At 47.0% G+C, this 17,445-nt stretch overlaps 1 pseudogene; it reads right to left on the bottom strand.

Moving 5' to 3' along the window:
* Positions 1–939: 939 nt before the first annotated feature.
* On the bottom strand, positions 940–11,265 carry LOC136017132 (olfactory receptor 2G3-like; annotated as a pseudogene).
* Positions 11,266–17,445: the final 6,180 nt, after the last annotated feature.

Here is a 17,445-nt window from a genome sequence, read left to right as displayed (position 1 = left end):
CAGAACAGTTTGGACCGCAAAATTAAAAGGGAAAGACAAGATTTTGGTTTTAAGGATGCTCTGTCTCCTTTGGCTTGTCGTGGTTTAAACCCAGTCAGCTATAAATCACACAGTCGCTCTCTCACTCCCCCCTCTTTCCTTCCCCCCTGCTCCTGGAGGGATGGGAAGGAGAATCGAAAGAATGTAATACCCACAGGTTGAGTCCAACCCCGCAGTGAACTAGCCCTTCCGGGTAACTCTCAGTTACATCCTGGGCATGACGTGCTGTGGTATGGAATACCTCTTTGGCTAGGTTGGGTCAGGTGTCCTGTCTCTGCTTCCTCCTGGCTTCCCCTCCTCCCTGGCAGAGCATGAGGCTCAGGAAGTCCTTGCTCAGAGTAAAACATTTGAGCGGTGTTATCAGCCCTGTTCCCAGGCTGAAAGTCAAAAACACAGCGCTGCACCAGCTACTAAGAAGGAGAAAAACTGACTGCTACTGCTGAACCCAGGACAGGCTGTATGCCTTTAATGTCACAGGGACTTGTTCTTGCTTTCTTTTCAAGCACTGGTTTATTTAGACTTTGAAGTCCATTGGGGAAGGACTTTCCATGGGTTTCTCTAGGCTTGAATTATTCCATAACGTTATTCCACATTTTCCATATTCAATTATTCCGTAACTCTAGTCATCAAAATATGTCTACATAAGAAGGTTGATCAGCCTGTGGAGAGGCCTTCTCCCTCTGGAGTCAGTGGGGTGTTCAGACATGAAATTAGAACTCCAGTGGCATCCAACGGCACACAGATTTGGGGTGTCATGTCCTTGAGTAACAAATAAACGCACACCACAGAAAGGAGGATGCCCAGTGGTCCATGCCTGAGAAAGCTAGGGACTGGGGAGAAAACCCATCTGTGCTGTATCAATGTGAGTACAAAGCACATCTTTAAAAAGGTTTGTTTAATTGTCAGAGAAAGTTCGGAGGTCAGAAAATACTCTTCATCTTGCCTGGGTTACCTAAAACCTGAGGTTCTGCCTCTGAGCTACACAAGGAAAAGCCTTCTCTGATATTCATGTCTGATTGTGCCCTACTGAGATCAGAGTCCATGAGGACCCAGAGCTGGACTGAAACACAGCAGGAATTAGCAGGGGCAGAAATGAATTACCGAGGGAGCAAAGCAGAGTCTGGGTTACGAGGATATTGGGGCTGTTCAGCCTGGAGAAGAGAAGCTGCATGGAGACCTGAGAGCAGCTTCCAAAGTCTGAAAGGGGCTAGAAGGATGCAGGAGAGAGACTCTTTTTTCTTCTTTTCTTCCTTCTTGCCATGATAGTATCAGCATTTCCCACTTGTATTTGCCACTGAGGCAGGCTGAAGCCACAGTGTCTTGATACTGTCTCTGGCTTTAAGGCCAAATCCCAAATGTTGTTTAGAAAGTTATTTGTATGCAAGGTCTTTTTGTTTAGATGTTGTTGAATTTAGCACATTTATTATTTCATCTCAGTCTGGGACAATTGCAGGTAGAGAAATAATCACATTTGAGCATTGTTCCAACTCATAGAGCTCAATGCAGTACCACCAATCCCTGAAAAGCCTTTTAATAGAGAGGGATTTGGGTTTATTCATGGCCCTTCTCAGGGCACGCTTCATGTCCTTGTTCCTGAGGCTGTAGATGACGGAGTTCAGCACCGGGGTAACAATGGTGTAAAACACTGCAACCACTTTGCCCCTATCCTGTGGAGACCTTGACTTGGGATTCATGTATATACATGCAGATGGCTGTCCCATAGAATATGGTTACCACTATGAGGTGGCATCCACAGGTGGAAGAGGCCTTAGATTTCAGATGTGCAGACTGCATCTTGAGGATGGTGGGAAGGATGTAGGCGTAGGAGATGATGACCAGAAGAAAGCGGATGCAGGCAATGAGGATGCTGAAGATGAAGATGAGCAACTCCAGGAGGGCAGTGTCAGCACAGGCCAAGGCCAGCACTGCTGGCACTTCGCAGAAGTAATGGTTCAAGATGTGATGTCCACAGATGCAAAGCGAAACCGTTGACTACCATGGAGCTCAGCAGGCTGCTGGCCCAGGAAGCCGTGACCATGTGAATGCAAGCCTTCCTGTTCATGACAGTGTTGTAGAGCAAGGGGTGACATATTGCCATATGTCGATCACAGGACATGACCCCAAGGAGGAAACTCTCTGTCATGCCAAAAGCCAGAGAGAAATACATCTCAGCAGCACATCTGGAGAAGGAGATGATCCCCTTCTTGGTCAAGAGGTTCACCAACATCTGGAGGATGTTGCTGGAGACATAGCAGATGTCTAAGAAGGCAGGTTGGCAAGGAAAAAGTACATGGGTGACTGCAGCTGGGAATCAGCTCTGATCACTGCAATAACCGTGATGTTACCAACAATTGTGAGCAGATAAAATAACAGAAACACGAGGAAAAGAACAGTCTGTGTCCTTGGCTGGGAGGAGAGGCCTTGTAAGATGAACTCTGTCACTATGCTTTGGTTTTCCTTGGCCATTATTGTTCTAGTGGGTTAACTGTCAAGATAAGAAATAGTAACAAAGTCAACTCAAATCTTCTGCAAGATAAGTATAACAAGAGGTTTGAAGGGGAGAGAATGTGGAAAACAAGGTACAAGACACAACATACCATCCATTTTATATAACATGGTGACCAGAAAAACGAGAATGTGTGTAGAGAGCTTAACAACTGAATGGCTAAGTAACAAAGGGCATGATACCGTGCAGCTGGTGGAAATGTAGGCCTCCAGGGCACAGCAATCTCGTGGTTAATGTTTACCCGGATTTGCTTAAGAAACAGGATATGCATCTTGCTGAGATAGCGCAACGGTATCTTGCTGGAATAGCACAATGGTCTTGCTTGGGCAAGCTGGGACATGTCGTAACATGTTGAAACAAGAGGTGGTCGCAGTTGCCTGGAGACCCCTGCGTCGACACAGGCTGACCAATGATTTTGCTGTATCTTATCAGACAATGTAACTAACCCTGCAAGCTATAAAAGTGGATGTGTCTTGCTAAATAAATGAGGCTTGCTGACCATGAGAGCATGAGGCTTGTCTCCCGCGACTCCAACAACTGGCGCCCGAACAGGGACCCTTCCCTTTGCCTGAAGGAGTTGCGTTGGGTGCAGGTCTCGATTTAAAGACGGCTTCTGCAGAACGGGAGTGCTACATCGGTGGGCTGCTCGTCTCGTGCTTTGGCCCAGAGTGCTGCATCGGCAGGCTCTGCTGCTACGCGCTGCCGACGCCTGGAGGGTGCAACGGATCCAGTAAACATGGACAGGCAAGCGGCGTATGATCTTTTTACTGCCTTCCTCCGTCGTCGGGGGGTAAAAGGCTTAGATTTTGATAAGGACCTCCCTGCCCTTCTTTCCCATGCTAGGTCTCTCGGTATTTTTAGTGATCCCCACTCTATTCACCAATTATCGGAATGGCGCCGCTACGGCAATAAATTATGGGACCTTATGATAGACGATGATAAAATTGCTAAAAAATTATCCAAATTATGGCGCTTGATACATAACGAACTCTTGATGGTACAGGCAGAGAAACGTGCGGCCGAAAGTGCCCGTTTGGCACAAAATCAAAATCGTCACTATGATCCTTCTGCCCCTAATCCGCCGACAGTTTCGACAGTCGAGATACCCCCCCCCCTCCTCCTTCCCCTCTTCCCTCTCCCTCTCCCCCGTCTGCCTCTATTCTGGAAAACGGACCATTTGAGTCTCCTCAAAACTCCCTTCCTTTGTCTCCTAATGCCACGGAGCCGCTCCCTGGAGCCCTTTCGGACCTCGCGGAGGCTATGGCAAGTCAGAGACGGGAAGTTTGGGCTGCTCTGGCACGCCAAGGAGTCGAAAACGGAGATAGGGTCCTTGCCGACGCGGCACAAGACCATGTTGCTACTTCTATGGCCTTTCCTGTTATTTTTCACCCTCGACCAGGCGGCGGTCATAGGGTAGATATCACTCAAATGGATTGGAAAATATTGGCACAACTCCGAGCTACAGTCTCTCAATTTGGGGTTACTAGTGAACCGGCCAAGCAGATGCTTGATTACTTATTTAATTCAATGATTCTCCTGCCTGTAGACATCAAGGGTATTGCTCGTTTAATTTATACCCCTCATCAGAAACTTACATTTGATGCAAGATGGGGGGAGGAAGCGGCTGCTTCAGTAGCATTACCTCGTGGCCAAGGAGACCCCCTTTTTGGAATTACAATGAATGAATTACTAGGAAACGGTGATTATACTCGAACAGATGCCCAGGCTGGTATAGGAGTAGAAAAATTAAGAGAGGTCATGCGGGTGGCAAAAAGGGCAATGGACAAAATTCGGGAGCCGGGGGGGCCCCCTATGTATATGAATATTAAACAAGGTCGAGAGGAACCCCTTGGGTCATTCGTTGACAAATTGATGCAAGCCCTTTCTAAAGCTGGTGTTGCGGAGCACATGCAGGACGCACTCCTAAAGCAGTGTGTTATACAAAATGGTAATCAAGTCACACGCTCCCTTATCGCTACTGCTCCTGGCAACTGGGTAATCCAAGATCTCTTAGATAAAGCAAATACTCTCCCCTCAAGCAGTCAAATTTTTGTAGTGGAAGCCCTTAACAAAATTGGTGAAGGCCTTAACGCCCAATCTAAAGTTCAAAGCCAAGTTTTGGCAGCCCTTGCACCTCTTCAGGCGGCAGTTGCGCAGACTTGTCCAGCAGCCCCAGCCACCCGAATGAAGTGTTTTCGATGCGGAAAATTAGGCCACATTCGTTGCGACTGTCAGGCCCCTGGTGTTTGGACCCAAGTGGATCCCTGCTCGCTGGACTCGGGCTGCTCAATCGAATGGACAGCCCAGAACTCCGTCGTCGTCATCGTCTGCAGCTGACCCTCCGTCCGTTGCTGGAACCACTTGAAAGACGTTTTGGGATTCGCTTTTCCTATTCGACACAAGAAGAGGCAGAACTCCATTTGTTTTGGGAACTTATGAGAACATTTGATCGGATTTTGTCTCCTACTCGCCATTGTTTAGCGTGTTTACAAGATTATCATAGAGCTTGGATCAAAATTAAGTGTGGAAATTGTCACCAAAAGGTTTGGGTGTCCCAAAGCCAATTACAGGCACATGGTGCTTGTGTAAACTGTACCTGGAATCCCCATCATAATTATAATCCTTATAGAGCACTGTTGGCGGAAGCAGGTATAACTCCTTCCGTAAATCTCCCATTAACGTATCCATTAGTTGAGAACCGGGAAGATCTGGAACAACGATATTTGAAATATCGGGTTCAGGAGATTCTCTCCCAGATTCAAACCGCACTAGCCACAGTGCCTCTAGAGATTAAGTGCGGTAAAGATGTGGGTATTCCACTTTTGTGGCAAGTTAAACCTGAAGATTGGGATCGTACTTGTCGCCGTTTTCGGCCTCAATACAGGAGCTTGGGACACTCTAAACAAAATAGAGGAACGAAAAAACATGTGGGTCACTTGGGCTGAAAAAGTTAACCAAAGTAGTTTATGCCTTGCTCTTGCTAAAGCTTCTGACCCCTTTAGAACCTGTTTGATAGGCGTCCCAGCCAATTTTACCTTTCAGCTCAATATAAGAAAAAATGTCTCTGAAATCCAAGAATTTAATCTGCTAGGTTCTGCGCCTGCACAATATTGTTTTCACTTTGACTCTTGGAAGGACCCTTTTGGGCTTCCACATAACTCAGTAAATGTTTCCTCAAATAGGCCCTATAATGAGACCGCTTATTGCAAAAACATCACACATAAAACCATTGTAACGTCCAACACAGGCTATTTACCTGATGGATATTTCTTGATCTGTGGTGATAGGGCGTGGCAGGGAATCCCTAGAAGCCCGGAGGGAGGACCCTGCTATATAGGCCAGCTAACAATGTTTGCACCCGACATAATGACAGTTCTTAAAGCCAATAAGACTCATATACGCCGTAAAAGAGCTACCACACAGCTGGGCCCAGAGTGCTCCGATATTGTTACGCTCTGGGATCCTCCTGAAGTTATTTTAGCCAGTATTTTTGCTCCGGGTATAGCATCTGCTCAAGCTCTCACTCAAGAAAATTAGCTTGTTGGACAGGAAAACAAATAAACATTACAACAAACATATTGTCAAATCTAGCCATGGACTTAGAAGGAGTCCGGCATGCAGTTCTCCAAAATCGAGCCGCCATAGATTTTTTACTCCTCGCACAAGGTCATGGGTGTGATGAGTTTGAAGGTATGTGCTGCATGAATCTCTCGGACCATTCTAACTCCATTCACAAACAATTGGCACAGTTGAGAAACAATATGCGAAAGTTACAAGAAACAAGTGATCCCTTTACCAACTGGCTGGCGTCTTTCGGGCTATCTCCCTGGCTTGTTACCTTAATAGAAAAAATTGTTTTGGTGGTGGTTGTAATATTATTAGCAGTATTGCTTTTGCCGTGTATTATGCAGTGTTTACAAAAAATGATATCGAACGCTTTTAATCATAAAATGGCTATGCTTGCTGTTAAAGAAAACGGGGGAAGTGTAGAGAGCTTAACAACTGAATGGCTAAGTAACAAAGGGCATGATACCGTGCAGCTGGTGGAAATGTAGGCCTCCAGGGCACAGCAATCTCGTGGTTAATGTTTACCCGGATTTGCTTAAGAAACAGGATATGCATCTTGCTGAGATAGCGCAACGGTATCTTGCTGGAATAGCACAATGGTCTTGCTTGGGCAAGCTGGGACATGTCGGAACATGTTGAAACAAGAGGTGGTCGCAGTTGCCTGGAGACCCCTGCGTCGACACAGGCTGACCAATGATTTTGCTGTATCTTATCAGACAATGTAACTAACCCTGCAAGCTATAAAAGTGGATGTGTCTTGCTAAATAAACGAGGCTTGCTGACCATGAGAGCATGAGGCTTGTCTCCCGCGACTCCAACAAATGTGTTGAGAAAGTTTTATAGAATCATAGAATCATAGAATAGTTAGGTTTGGAAAGGACCTCAAGATCATCTAGTTCCAACCCCCCCCACCACGGGCAGGGACACCTCACACTAAACCATCCCACCCAAGGCTTCGTCCAACCTAGCCTTGAACACACTTGGGTGGTGCTGTCAGAGGTCAGAGCCTTTGCCAGTGAAGACCGACGCAAAGAAGTCATTCAGAACCTCAGCCTTCTCCAAATCCTGTGTAGCCAGTTCTCCCGAGAGCTTCCTCAGGGGGCCTATGTTGTCCCTAGTCTGGTTTTTATTTGCTACGTACCTGTAGAATCCCTTCCTGTTATCCTTAACATCCCTAGCCAAGTTTAATTCTAACTGGGCCTTAGCCCTCCTAACCTGGTCCCTAGCTTCCCGGACAACATCCCTGTACTCTTCCCAGGCCGCCTTTCCTTGCTTCCACTTTTTATAATCCTCTTTTTTCATTTGAATTTTCCTCAGCAGCTCCTTATCCATCCAGGGAGGTCTCCTGGCCCTCCTGCTGCACTGCCTTCTAGTTGGGATGCAGCACTCCTGAGCTTGTAGCAGGTGATCCTTGAATATCAACCAAGAGTCTTGGGCCCCCCTGCCCTCCAGGGCTGTATCCCATGGAACCTTACTAAGCAGGCTCCTGAAGAGGCCAAAGTCTGCTCTTTTGAAGTCCAGGGCAGTGAGCTTGCTACACACTCTTCTCACTGTCCTGGGGACAGTGCTCTTCCCCTTCTTTATGATCAGACCAGCTCCACCAGCTCCCAGTAGGCCTGGCCTAAAAACATCAGTCCTGTGTTCAAGACACCCAAACCCCTGACTAGGACACCACCCTTTTAACCTTTTATTAACCTGGCTACCCCTCCTAGCTTTTCTTAGGTCCTCCCCTGTGTCCTGGAGAGTTGACTAAAAGACTATCTGAGCTCCAGAGCCCCTAACCACCTCTGCCAGTGCTCTGTAGTCTTTCTTTATGGTCCCCAGTCCACTACTATCTATATCCCTAGCAGCCACATGTGTCACTAGGAGTGGGTAATAGTCCGTGGGACTTACTAGAGCAGGCAGCCTCTCTGTAACATCCCTGATCCATGCTCCTGATAGGCAGCACACCTCCCTCGAGACGGGGTCAGGCCGACAGAGGAGTGCTTCTGTCCCTTTTAAAGCAGAGTCCCCTACTACTACAACCCGCTGCTTTTTCTTGGCAGTGCCACCAGAGATCTTTACCTGTGCATCAGCCGGCTGTTTCTGGTGCAAGTGCGTTTCCTCATTAGCCTCCTGCAAGACAGCAAAACGGTTCTGCGTGGGGACAACAGATTTAGGAGGAAGCCGTTTGCTTTTAATTGTCCTTTTCGTCCTTCTTTTGTTGTTGTTTTTTTTTTTTTTTTCCATTAATTCCCAGCTTCCCGGGTTAACGGCCTCCTTCTTTCCTTCATAAGCTGAAGGGGAAGCTTGAAGCCCCTGCACGGTTTGGGGCTGCAGCAAGCAGCCCTGCCTCCTCTCAGCTACCCTGACATCTTGCAGCCTATTAAGAGCATCTCGCAGCTCAGCCACCTGCTGCAGGAGGACCCCCACCAGGGAGCACCGAGTGCATCCCTGCCCATTGTGCACCTTTCCCTCACCAGACCAGTGCAGGCACTCACTACACTCCAAGCTCTGCATTGCAGCCTTCTCTGTCATCCTCTCTGTCTGGGTGCCTACGCTGGCCACCGCCGGGGCAGCCAGAGCAGAGCTCCCAGAGCGGGCCCTGCCCATACGACGGATGCTCACCATCCCGCTCGCCTGCCCGCGCGAACTGCCTCGACCCGCTCCGTTGGCCGTGCTCCCTGGGGCAGGTTTTTAACCACTCAGGGCTGGTGCTGCTGCTCCTGGCTCTGCCCCCTGTGAGTCCCTGCTCGCGTCAGCGGAGCTGCCGGCTCCTGGGCAGGTCCTGTTTAGAAATCAAAATTCAATGTTAGGTCAAAAAATTATGTGTTAAAATCCCAGTTCTTAATGTCCTTTCTTAACATGGGAAGAAACATGGAACAGACTTCTAGAGTGAAACAATCCTTCAGAGAGTCTCATCATGACACGCATCTCCTCTTTTGGACAAATATCCGTACAGCTGTACCCTTTTCCTGCAATAAAGCCAAAATTCAGCATACAGACCATATCTAGCAAACTAAATATGTCCAGCCACTTTAATGTGGATTTAGGATCTTATGGCATTCTCATCACTAGAGCTTCCAATGCTCATATTCTGTCTTTACACTGTACTTTCTAAGATGTTTTAAGGCTTTACATGAAAGTTTCTCAGTAATACATGGTCACATTTGTTGGATCCTAAATCTTCGTGAAGTAAAAGGCGAGTAGCAGATGGCCTACATTAGTAATGCTGTGGAAGACACTCTTAAATGTCACTCGATATGCTGCACGGTATCTGGGACATCCGAAGGCAGCCGTCACATTTGATGCAGGGATGTTGCAGGGCTTGTGCTCCTCTGGAATCAAAATTGGACAAATGACAGGTCACACCAGGATGTCTCAAGTGGTACCCGACTGTTACAGCTGAACAAATTACTTGGATGCCTAGTTGATACAGTCAATGGACTCTAAAGGGTGATTCAGATCACCAGCTAGTTGGTGGTAACTTCATCTCAACTTCTCAGCTGTTTCTGAGAACCTGAGTAGCCTTCTGGAGTTAACCTTGGCACCTGATTTATTCCTCAGTCATGACAGAGATTTAGATGTATGGCTTACAAATCAATGCTTATATGTAGGTGTCTAAATCTGACACCTTAAGCTGAAACCGAATCCTATCCTGTGTTTTTAAGACTAAGTAGAGTCTCACAGCCTGAATGAGCAATAATGCTGTCAAGGGAATGTATTGCAAAAGGAAGCATCTTTCCAAAACTGAAACTGTTCTGGAAGGGAGGTTATGAAATAATCCTAAAAAGCTCAATTCAAGGAGGCAGTCTGCTTCAGCCCAAAGTTACTGTCTCAGGTAGGAGAGATAGCTTAGTTATCACCCCAGTCCATACAATCACATAACTTGTCTGCACTGCAGCCCAGGGAGCCCAGACTGCTCAGCACCTATCTCCTGGGCAGTCACAGCAGGCACGTCCCTCCTGTCCCGACAGGAAGGATTAAGGTACCAAAGCATTGGTGCCTCTTGTCAATTCAGGTACTGTTGATATCCAAGACATCTGTATGGGACCAGCATGTAGGATAAAAGCTGCAAAAGACTAGTATCAAGCAGCTTTTCACTGGCACCTGTGCAAATGTGGCAACGGCTCACATGGAAACACCTCAATTCCAGAGAGATGGGCCTGATCCCTAATGTCTAATGAGATTAATCCAATTCTTATTCAAGACACGATCTTGCTAGACTAGGCGGACTCTGTCAGTTCTGACGTCAACAGCAAGAACCTGAATAACGTGAAGTCCAGCATCCTGCCTAAAATGGATGTAGAACTTGAGAGAAGCCTTTCGTATAAGCAGATACAAACACAACCATTTTAAAGGCTGTGCCAGCATAAAAAGCTACACTGAACTTCTGATTCTGTTCAGGCATGTATAATATACGTAACTACACTGCTTAGGCAAAGAACAATGACATTTTGCCTTCAGTAGACCAGTCATGGTAATGTTTCTGATGAATATCATACTGCATGAAACAACATCCTTCAGGATCTGAAAACTGCAGGCCTCTGGGAGGGAGAAGGGAAATTCAGTATAAATTGTATAAATAGGTAGCGTAGGATTTTATATAGGGTTTAGTTTTAAAATACTTTGGAGTATCTAGGACAAAGAGGCATGTAGAGGCATCATCCAAGACATGAAAAGTTCTATGGACTTGAGATCTGTGCTTCTAGATCACTTACCTACTTCTGAAAATCCTCTCCTTCCATTATTTGCATTAGTAGATAGCACAAGCTCTGAACTTTACATCTTTTGATTCGAAGCAATTTGAAGGATGAGGGTTCTAACAGGTTTGTAGGCGGGAAAAAGACAAAAATAAGCTCAGGACTTTGCTCAAGCCAGGATGAAGAGGTGTGCTTGTCTCTGAGGAGAGGTCATCAGCGGTAACCCCCTCCTGGGGCTGGGTGCTTATCCACAAGTGTCCCTCAAAACCAAGATGTTCTTTTTTATCTCGTGCCCAGTAACACTAGAAAGAGGCAGCTCTGTCAGCCAGCTGCGATTTTCTTTGCCAGAGCTGGAAAAACCTTCACAAGGAAGGGTCTTAATACACTCATCCAGTGTCTGATACTCTTTCTCTGAACATCTACTTTTGGCTGCTGTCAGAAATCAATACCCATGGGCTGACCCATGTCTCACCGCAGAGCTACTCTCATATTCCTGGAAGTGGGGCTGCCCTGTTGCAATGGGAGGATGGGAGCACAGACAGCTCTATCGTTGAACAGCCAGCTCAAACAGGCACAAAATTGTTGGCAAGCTCTGTTTGGTGATCATTTTTATCCTGCTGCTTCAGGAGAACTGCCAGCCTTTCCCTGCAGTTGCTCATTCACATCTCTGTACATAAAGTCTTCTCTGACGTGCTCTTTTGCAGCAGGATGCCTGGAATTCTGTAAAGGTACCCCTCTGAATGAATAAAACAGAGAGTCTTTTTTATTCTCTTAAATCCTTAGGAACATACAGTATGAGGGATCATAGAATCATGCTGTATCAGAATGATTTGGGTTGGAATTGATCTTAAAGCTCATCTAGTTCCAACCAAGGTGAGCTGTTTAGACACAAAACAAACTGTAGAGCCAACACAAACACCAAGAACAGGAAGATTAAACATTAACATGTAACTGTCATTCACCTTGGACTGCACATGCGTACGCACACACGCACGGAATAGTGTTTATTACTTAGAGGCTCTTCACAGAATCATCATACAATAGCCCAGGTTGGAAGTGACCTAAAAAGATCATCTTTTTGTAGGAAAGGGAAACTAGATGAGATTATCTAGCACCCTGTCCAATTGCATCTTGAAATCCTCAGGCAATGGGGACTCTACCATGTCCCTGGAGAGGCTGTTCCAGTGAATGATTGTTCTTATTGTAAAAGATGTATTTCTTCTCTTGAGATGAAATCTCTCCCAGTCCACTTGTAGTTGTTGCCCCTTGTCTTCTCTGTATGGCTGCTTGTGAACAAAGAGCCTTTGCCCTCTTTTATCCATGCTTTAAGTACTCTGTGTCTTCATATAATAGAAACTGTAGCCTTGAAAACTTACTTTCAGGTAAAGTGAGTATTTCAGCTGATTCAAAGAATGAGGTTTCTTTTTAGTTTTAACATACTAGAAGACACTAATAGTACTTAATGGCCCTGATGATTCTCACCTGGACCACTTCACACACATGGTACTGCCCATGGCCCAGGAGCCCTGTTTAAGTTCGGTCTAGGGCTGCCAGTCTTTCTTTGACTACAGTGGAGATGTGTGTGGTTATAGTTGTGCTTCTGCTTCTTGGATGGATCCTAGACCCAGTGCAGAGCTTTATCTCCAGCCCTGCTCATGGCCTACCTCCTTTTGCTTCTGATGGTACACTGTGGATGGACTCTTTACTTCTAAAGTTCCTTGGATTCTGAAAGTAAACAGTGCTTGTGCTGTCTAACCCACGTATTAAATATCCCTGCATATGTCCAGTATTAAATCCCCTTCCTTTTTCTTCACAAAACTTCCTGGTTTTCAGACTGGACTCTGATGTTCTTCTCTGTATCTCCTTGAAGCTATTTTCTTTCTGTTCCCAACCTATGGCATACACTAGAAGCTATGAGAAGTTGTCATCCTGCTGGGTGTGTGCAATTTCTCTTGTCTCTGAATGGCCACACGGATACAAGATTTTCATTCAGCCTGATGTCTCAGCTTACTGTGGTGAAATAATTGCACTGCTCATACCTGGCATGTGGTTGCATCTCTTCCCCAATGAATTTCTAAGCTCTAAACCGCAGATGTTGGCAGAAGTAGTCAAAATGCATAGCTCACCATTGTGAATACAATTCAATAGCAGGATGGGACAGCTGTGGTGGTCAAGCATGGAACTTGGCCAGATAAACTGACCAGCAGCCTGCTCAGTGGCCCCTGGCCCCTTTTAATGCATCTTTTCTTGCTCTTCCCTCATCAGCCATGATACCTCACTTTCACCACCTTTGTCTCCTCCCAGATAAATGACCCACTCTGATCACTTCCCCATGTTCATTCCAGTTTTGCCACATTCACACCTTATCTAGGGACGATGACTTTTAAGGTCCCTTCCGACCCAAACTATTCTATGATTTTGCTATTCCTGATACCCAGGTAAACTAGACCCATGGTGTTTCTGGAACTTCGGAACTGCTGTCCTCATGAAGGTCTGCTCCCCAGGGGTGGCCAGTGCTTCCCCTTCAACCATCTCTGAAGTCTGCCCATTTCTAGCACCTCTGGTGCCCTCCTAATCATGGATGAAATCTGGCTTTCCACCTCGGTGCTGTTAATTTGACAGCTCCTTACGGTAAGTTATGTCCACTGTTTGTTGATGTTGATTCAGTGTGTTTGACATCAAGCTAGGGACTATTTGCCCTCCTAAATCTCTTTTCTAAGATGAACATTGTGTCACAGGTGTGTCTGAACCACTTTTCCTACACCGCTAAGATTCATGTCCCTAATTTTGCGGATCTAACAAGAAATGGTCAACTCATTTACTTCTCTCTCTTTGACAATCTTCATTATCAAAGGGTGAAACATTTATCTCCTAAGGTAACTTTTCCCAAGTGTGGCACATAGGAAGAGCTTCCCCATGAGTACTTTGGGAAAAAAGCTCTTTTTTTCTCTGCTGCTCCTAAGGGCTTCAGCTGGTGTGGTGTGGTCTAGCATTGGTTCTGTTAATGAATAAGTGTCGCAGCAGAGAGGAATCAAGACGCGACCATTGTGATCCATAAGCGTGATTCGTTTATTGGGCTTCTACCTCTGGTTAATATAGCAACAATAATACATGAATATGCAAATACTAGGCGCTTGATTGGTTCTGGCATAAGTAAGGCATTGCGTAAGCTCATTATTTTTGTGGTTAAACTGTGTACTTTTCTATCCTCTATTTTTATGTGCTTATCTTGTTTATTAGTTAGTGTCCTTGTCTTTAATTGGCCAGAGCATGGCGCTTCCCTCATGATGTCCCTCAGTTCCTCATTATCTGGTGCTAATAAGTCTGTACCATTCTCTAAACAAATGTTCTATTTCAGCTTGTTGATGGGAATGTGACCTTTCTCTGTTAGCCACTTCTCCACAAATAAGTATTTGTATGTGGTGACCCATCACCTTAGACGATGTTTTCTACTCAAATCCACAGCTGGGACTTGCAAATTTCTTTGTTTGTCTCTTAAGAATAGATGGGTTTTCTGTGTCAGCAAAGGGTCCTATAAAGATGTTGCCTAGAATTGATTGCATTGAGCTGTGTGTGATTGCTGAACCTTATGTGGGGAATGCACATATGTAGCATTCATTTATTTGACCTTAAACCAGCACTGCTCATTCATAATGTTAAACATGGCTTCTGCACTGCCAATTGGAGATGTTCCTGGTTTCAAACGCATTAGCCCAGATTTATTCTTAGCAAGCATCCATGAGGACTTGGATCTCCTCTTTGCCCCATCATTCCCTCCTGAAGGTCTAGCAGAAGAACTAAAAAATGTGAGGGGTGCTTCTCAGTCTTAAAAATACAGTTCCTTATGGAGTGACACAAAGAGCAGCGAGTCTTTAAAGCAGGGGGTGGCACGTGGGGCAGGACTGCAAGTACGGCTTTGAGTATAATTAGTGAGTTTAAGGGTAAAATCAGACAGTATAGCTACATCCTGACAGAGGAGAAAGAAAGAAGTGGTTCACTGTATCTTGTAGCAACAACATGTACAAGCACTTGGGTCCTCATGATTGCTGTCATATTTTAGTTTCAATGGTCAGCAACCAAAAGGGGACTGAAACTGAAGGATGTCCAAGTTTGTTTTGATTATGACACTCTCATTGCCAGTCTGATGTCTAAAGGAAACTAGAACTTTTTTAGGAGTCTCTTGAGAGCACCCCTCACCTCCACGTTCCCGAGGCTTGAGAACAAGGTGATTTCATTCCATGGCTGCATGATCCAGCTCTTTTTCCTCATTGATGTCGTAGGCACAGAGATTTTCCTCTTGGCTGTGATGGCATATGACTGGAACGTTGTAATATGCCATCCACTGCAGTACATGAATATCATGAGTACAAAGCTGTGTGCTCACCTAGCCGCTGGCATCTGGGTAGCAGGGCTGTTAAACTCCCTGTTGCGCACATCTTTGATGTTTATACTCTCTTTTTGTCTTTCTGATGAAGTTGGACAATATTACTGTGATACCCCTCCCATGCTGGCCCTCTCCTGCTCATCTCCTTACAGTAGGGAACTGGTAATTCTCACAGTTGCTGGAGCCACTGGGGGCAGAGCCTTTGTGGTCACTCTGGTCTCATATATCTACATCCTGTGGGCTATCCTATGCATGAACCAGCATGCCAAGAATCCAACTGCAACAGCAAGCACAATCGGGCCATAGTTTGCACCATGTATCTCAAAATCAGTCTGCCAGGGTGTGAGTCAAGTCCCATAATCATAGAATCAACCAGGTTGGAAAAGACCTTTAAGGAAATCAAGTCCAACTGTTCCCCAACACTGCCAAGTGCCCTGGGCAGCCTGTTCTAATGCCTGAACCAGAGATGTCAGTTGTGCTCATGTGTCCACATATTAGACAGCTTTAAGACTCCTCTCGGAGTACTGTGGTACTCAGAGAAACACAGCCTTGCTACTGCTCTTTGAAGGGGTGGTTTGACCTCCCTGTTCCTCAGACTGTACATCATAGTATTCAGCATGGGAATCACCAGAGCATAAAAGTAAGCAATTATTCTTGTGCTCCATAGAGAATTGTGAACTGTGTGTACATGAAGAAGCCTGTTCCATAAAATATGGCTGCAGGAATTAGGTGGGAAGCAGAGGTGGAGAAGGCTTTTTGCCTGCCTTTGGACATAGATCCTGTGGATGGCAACTGTGATGCAGGTGTAGGAGATGATAATGAGGAGCTTGGTTGAGGTGATGAGCACAGCGGCACAGCTGGAGTGGTCCATGATGTATGCATTTTAGCAGGAGATCTTGAGGATGTGGGGCACAGCATAGACATGTCAGTACAGCAACTGGCTCAAGAGACGTGCTGTAGGTATCGAGGACCTCGGCCCTGCAGCTGGACACTGGCATCATCTTGTCTGGTCAATGAGCTTGTGTCTGGGCAAACTGCTGTGGAGCTGCCCCTGAGAGGCAGCTACAGGCACTCAGAGAGCCCTGTGGTCCCCAAAGGTGCCTGGGATGGGGCTGCAGGGAGCTGCTCTCAGGGAAGGCTTGGAGAACAAGTGAAGTTGAGCCAGAGGACCTGCCCTGCAGGGTGGCAGAAGGGGCTGGGCAGGGCAGGGCTGAGAAGGAGCTCTAGGAGCAGAACCCACCTTGCCCAGGCTTCTCCTCTTGGCCAGGTCCTCCTGCTGGGACAGCACAGCTTCCTCTGTGTCCCTGAGCCCACCTTCCTTTTCACATCCCTGCCCCTGCAGCAGGGCTTAGTCTACTTGCATACATCTTTGGAGAACCATCAACGTGTTTATTTACAAGAACAGAGGGCTCATGGAGAACAGGAGCCCTGGGAAGATTGGCCCTGCCTCTCCGCACCATGTTAGCTGCATTCAGTGGGAGACCTCTCCGGGGATGAGGACAACTTCCTTCGCCGCTGCCGAATCTTCTCCATCACCGCACGCAGGGTCGATGCTGCTGCAGTGTCCTGGGCATCCTGGGCTGGGCATGGCTGGCATGAGCTCACGTTCCTGGTGACAGCGGAACTGCAGTGCTGCTGCGAGGATGGGCTGTGCTGGCTGGGGATCCCCTGTGTGCAGCAGGGGCTTGAAGTTGGAGCCATCTCGGGTGGGCTTCCCTTTGAGAGGCCATCAGGAGTCCATCTGCTTTGCCTGTCTGTGCTCCTGGAGGTGGCCTGGGACCATGTCCCACAGCTTAGGGAGCTCTCAGAGCTGCCAGGGCTCTGCCTCCTTGAGTACCGCCACTTCTGCTTGTCCTGGCTTGGTTCACTCGACCAGGGCTTGGATGCTGCATTCCCTTCCCTGCTGGTGCTGCTCGTGGTGCTCTCCCGAGGGGCTATCCCACTTGAGAAGCTGCCATCAGCAGGTTTAGTTTGTTTCTTGCAGCAGCCACAATGGCTCTGTGGGGCTACTCTTGCTCGTGCCATGAAGCCTTCATGGGCTGAGCACATGTGTGCTCCCTGTGCCTTCTCTGGCTTGGTGTCCATAGCAGAGAACGCTGGGACAAGGCTTGGGGACACAAGGGTGGGTGCTGGCCCTGCCGAGTCCTTCACCATGCTACAGGGTGTCCTTGGCGCACCCTTGGTGTCTGTGCCCATTTCATTCCCAGAGCTGCAGGATGTGCTGGGCAGGGTCCTGGCCTCCAGGAATGCCTGCCTGATCTCCTCCC

This window comes from Lathamus discolor, chromosome 6 (genome assembly GCF_037157495.1).
Source record: "Lathamus discolor isolate bLatDis1 chromosome 6, bLatDis1.hap1, whole genome shotgun sequence".
Taxonomy (NCBI): domain Eukaryota; kingdom Metazoa; phylum Chordata; class Aves; order Psittaciformes; family Psittacidae; genus Lathamus; species Lathamus discolor.
The sequence above is the reverse complement of the archived record's forward strand: the minus strand, read 5'-3'. Positions and strand labels throughout refer to the sequence as shown.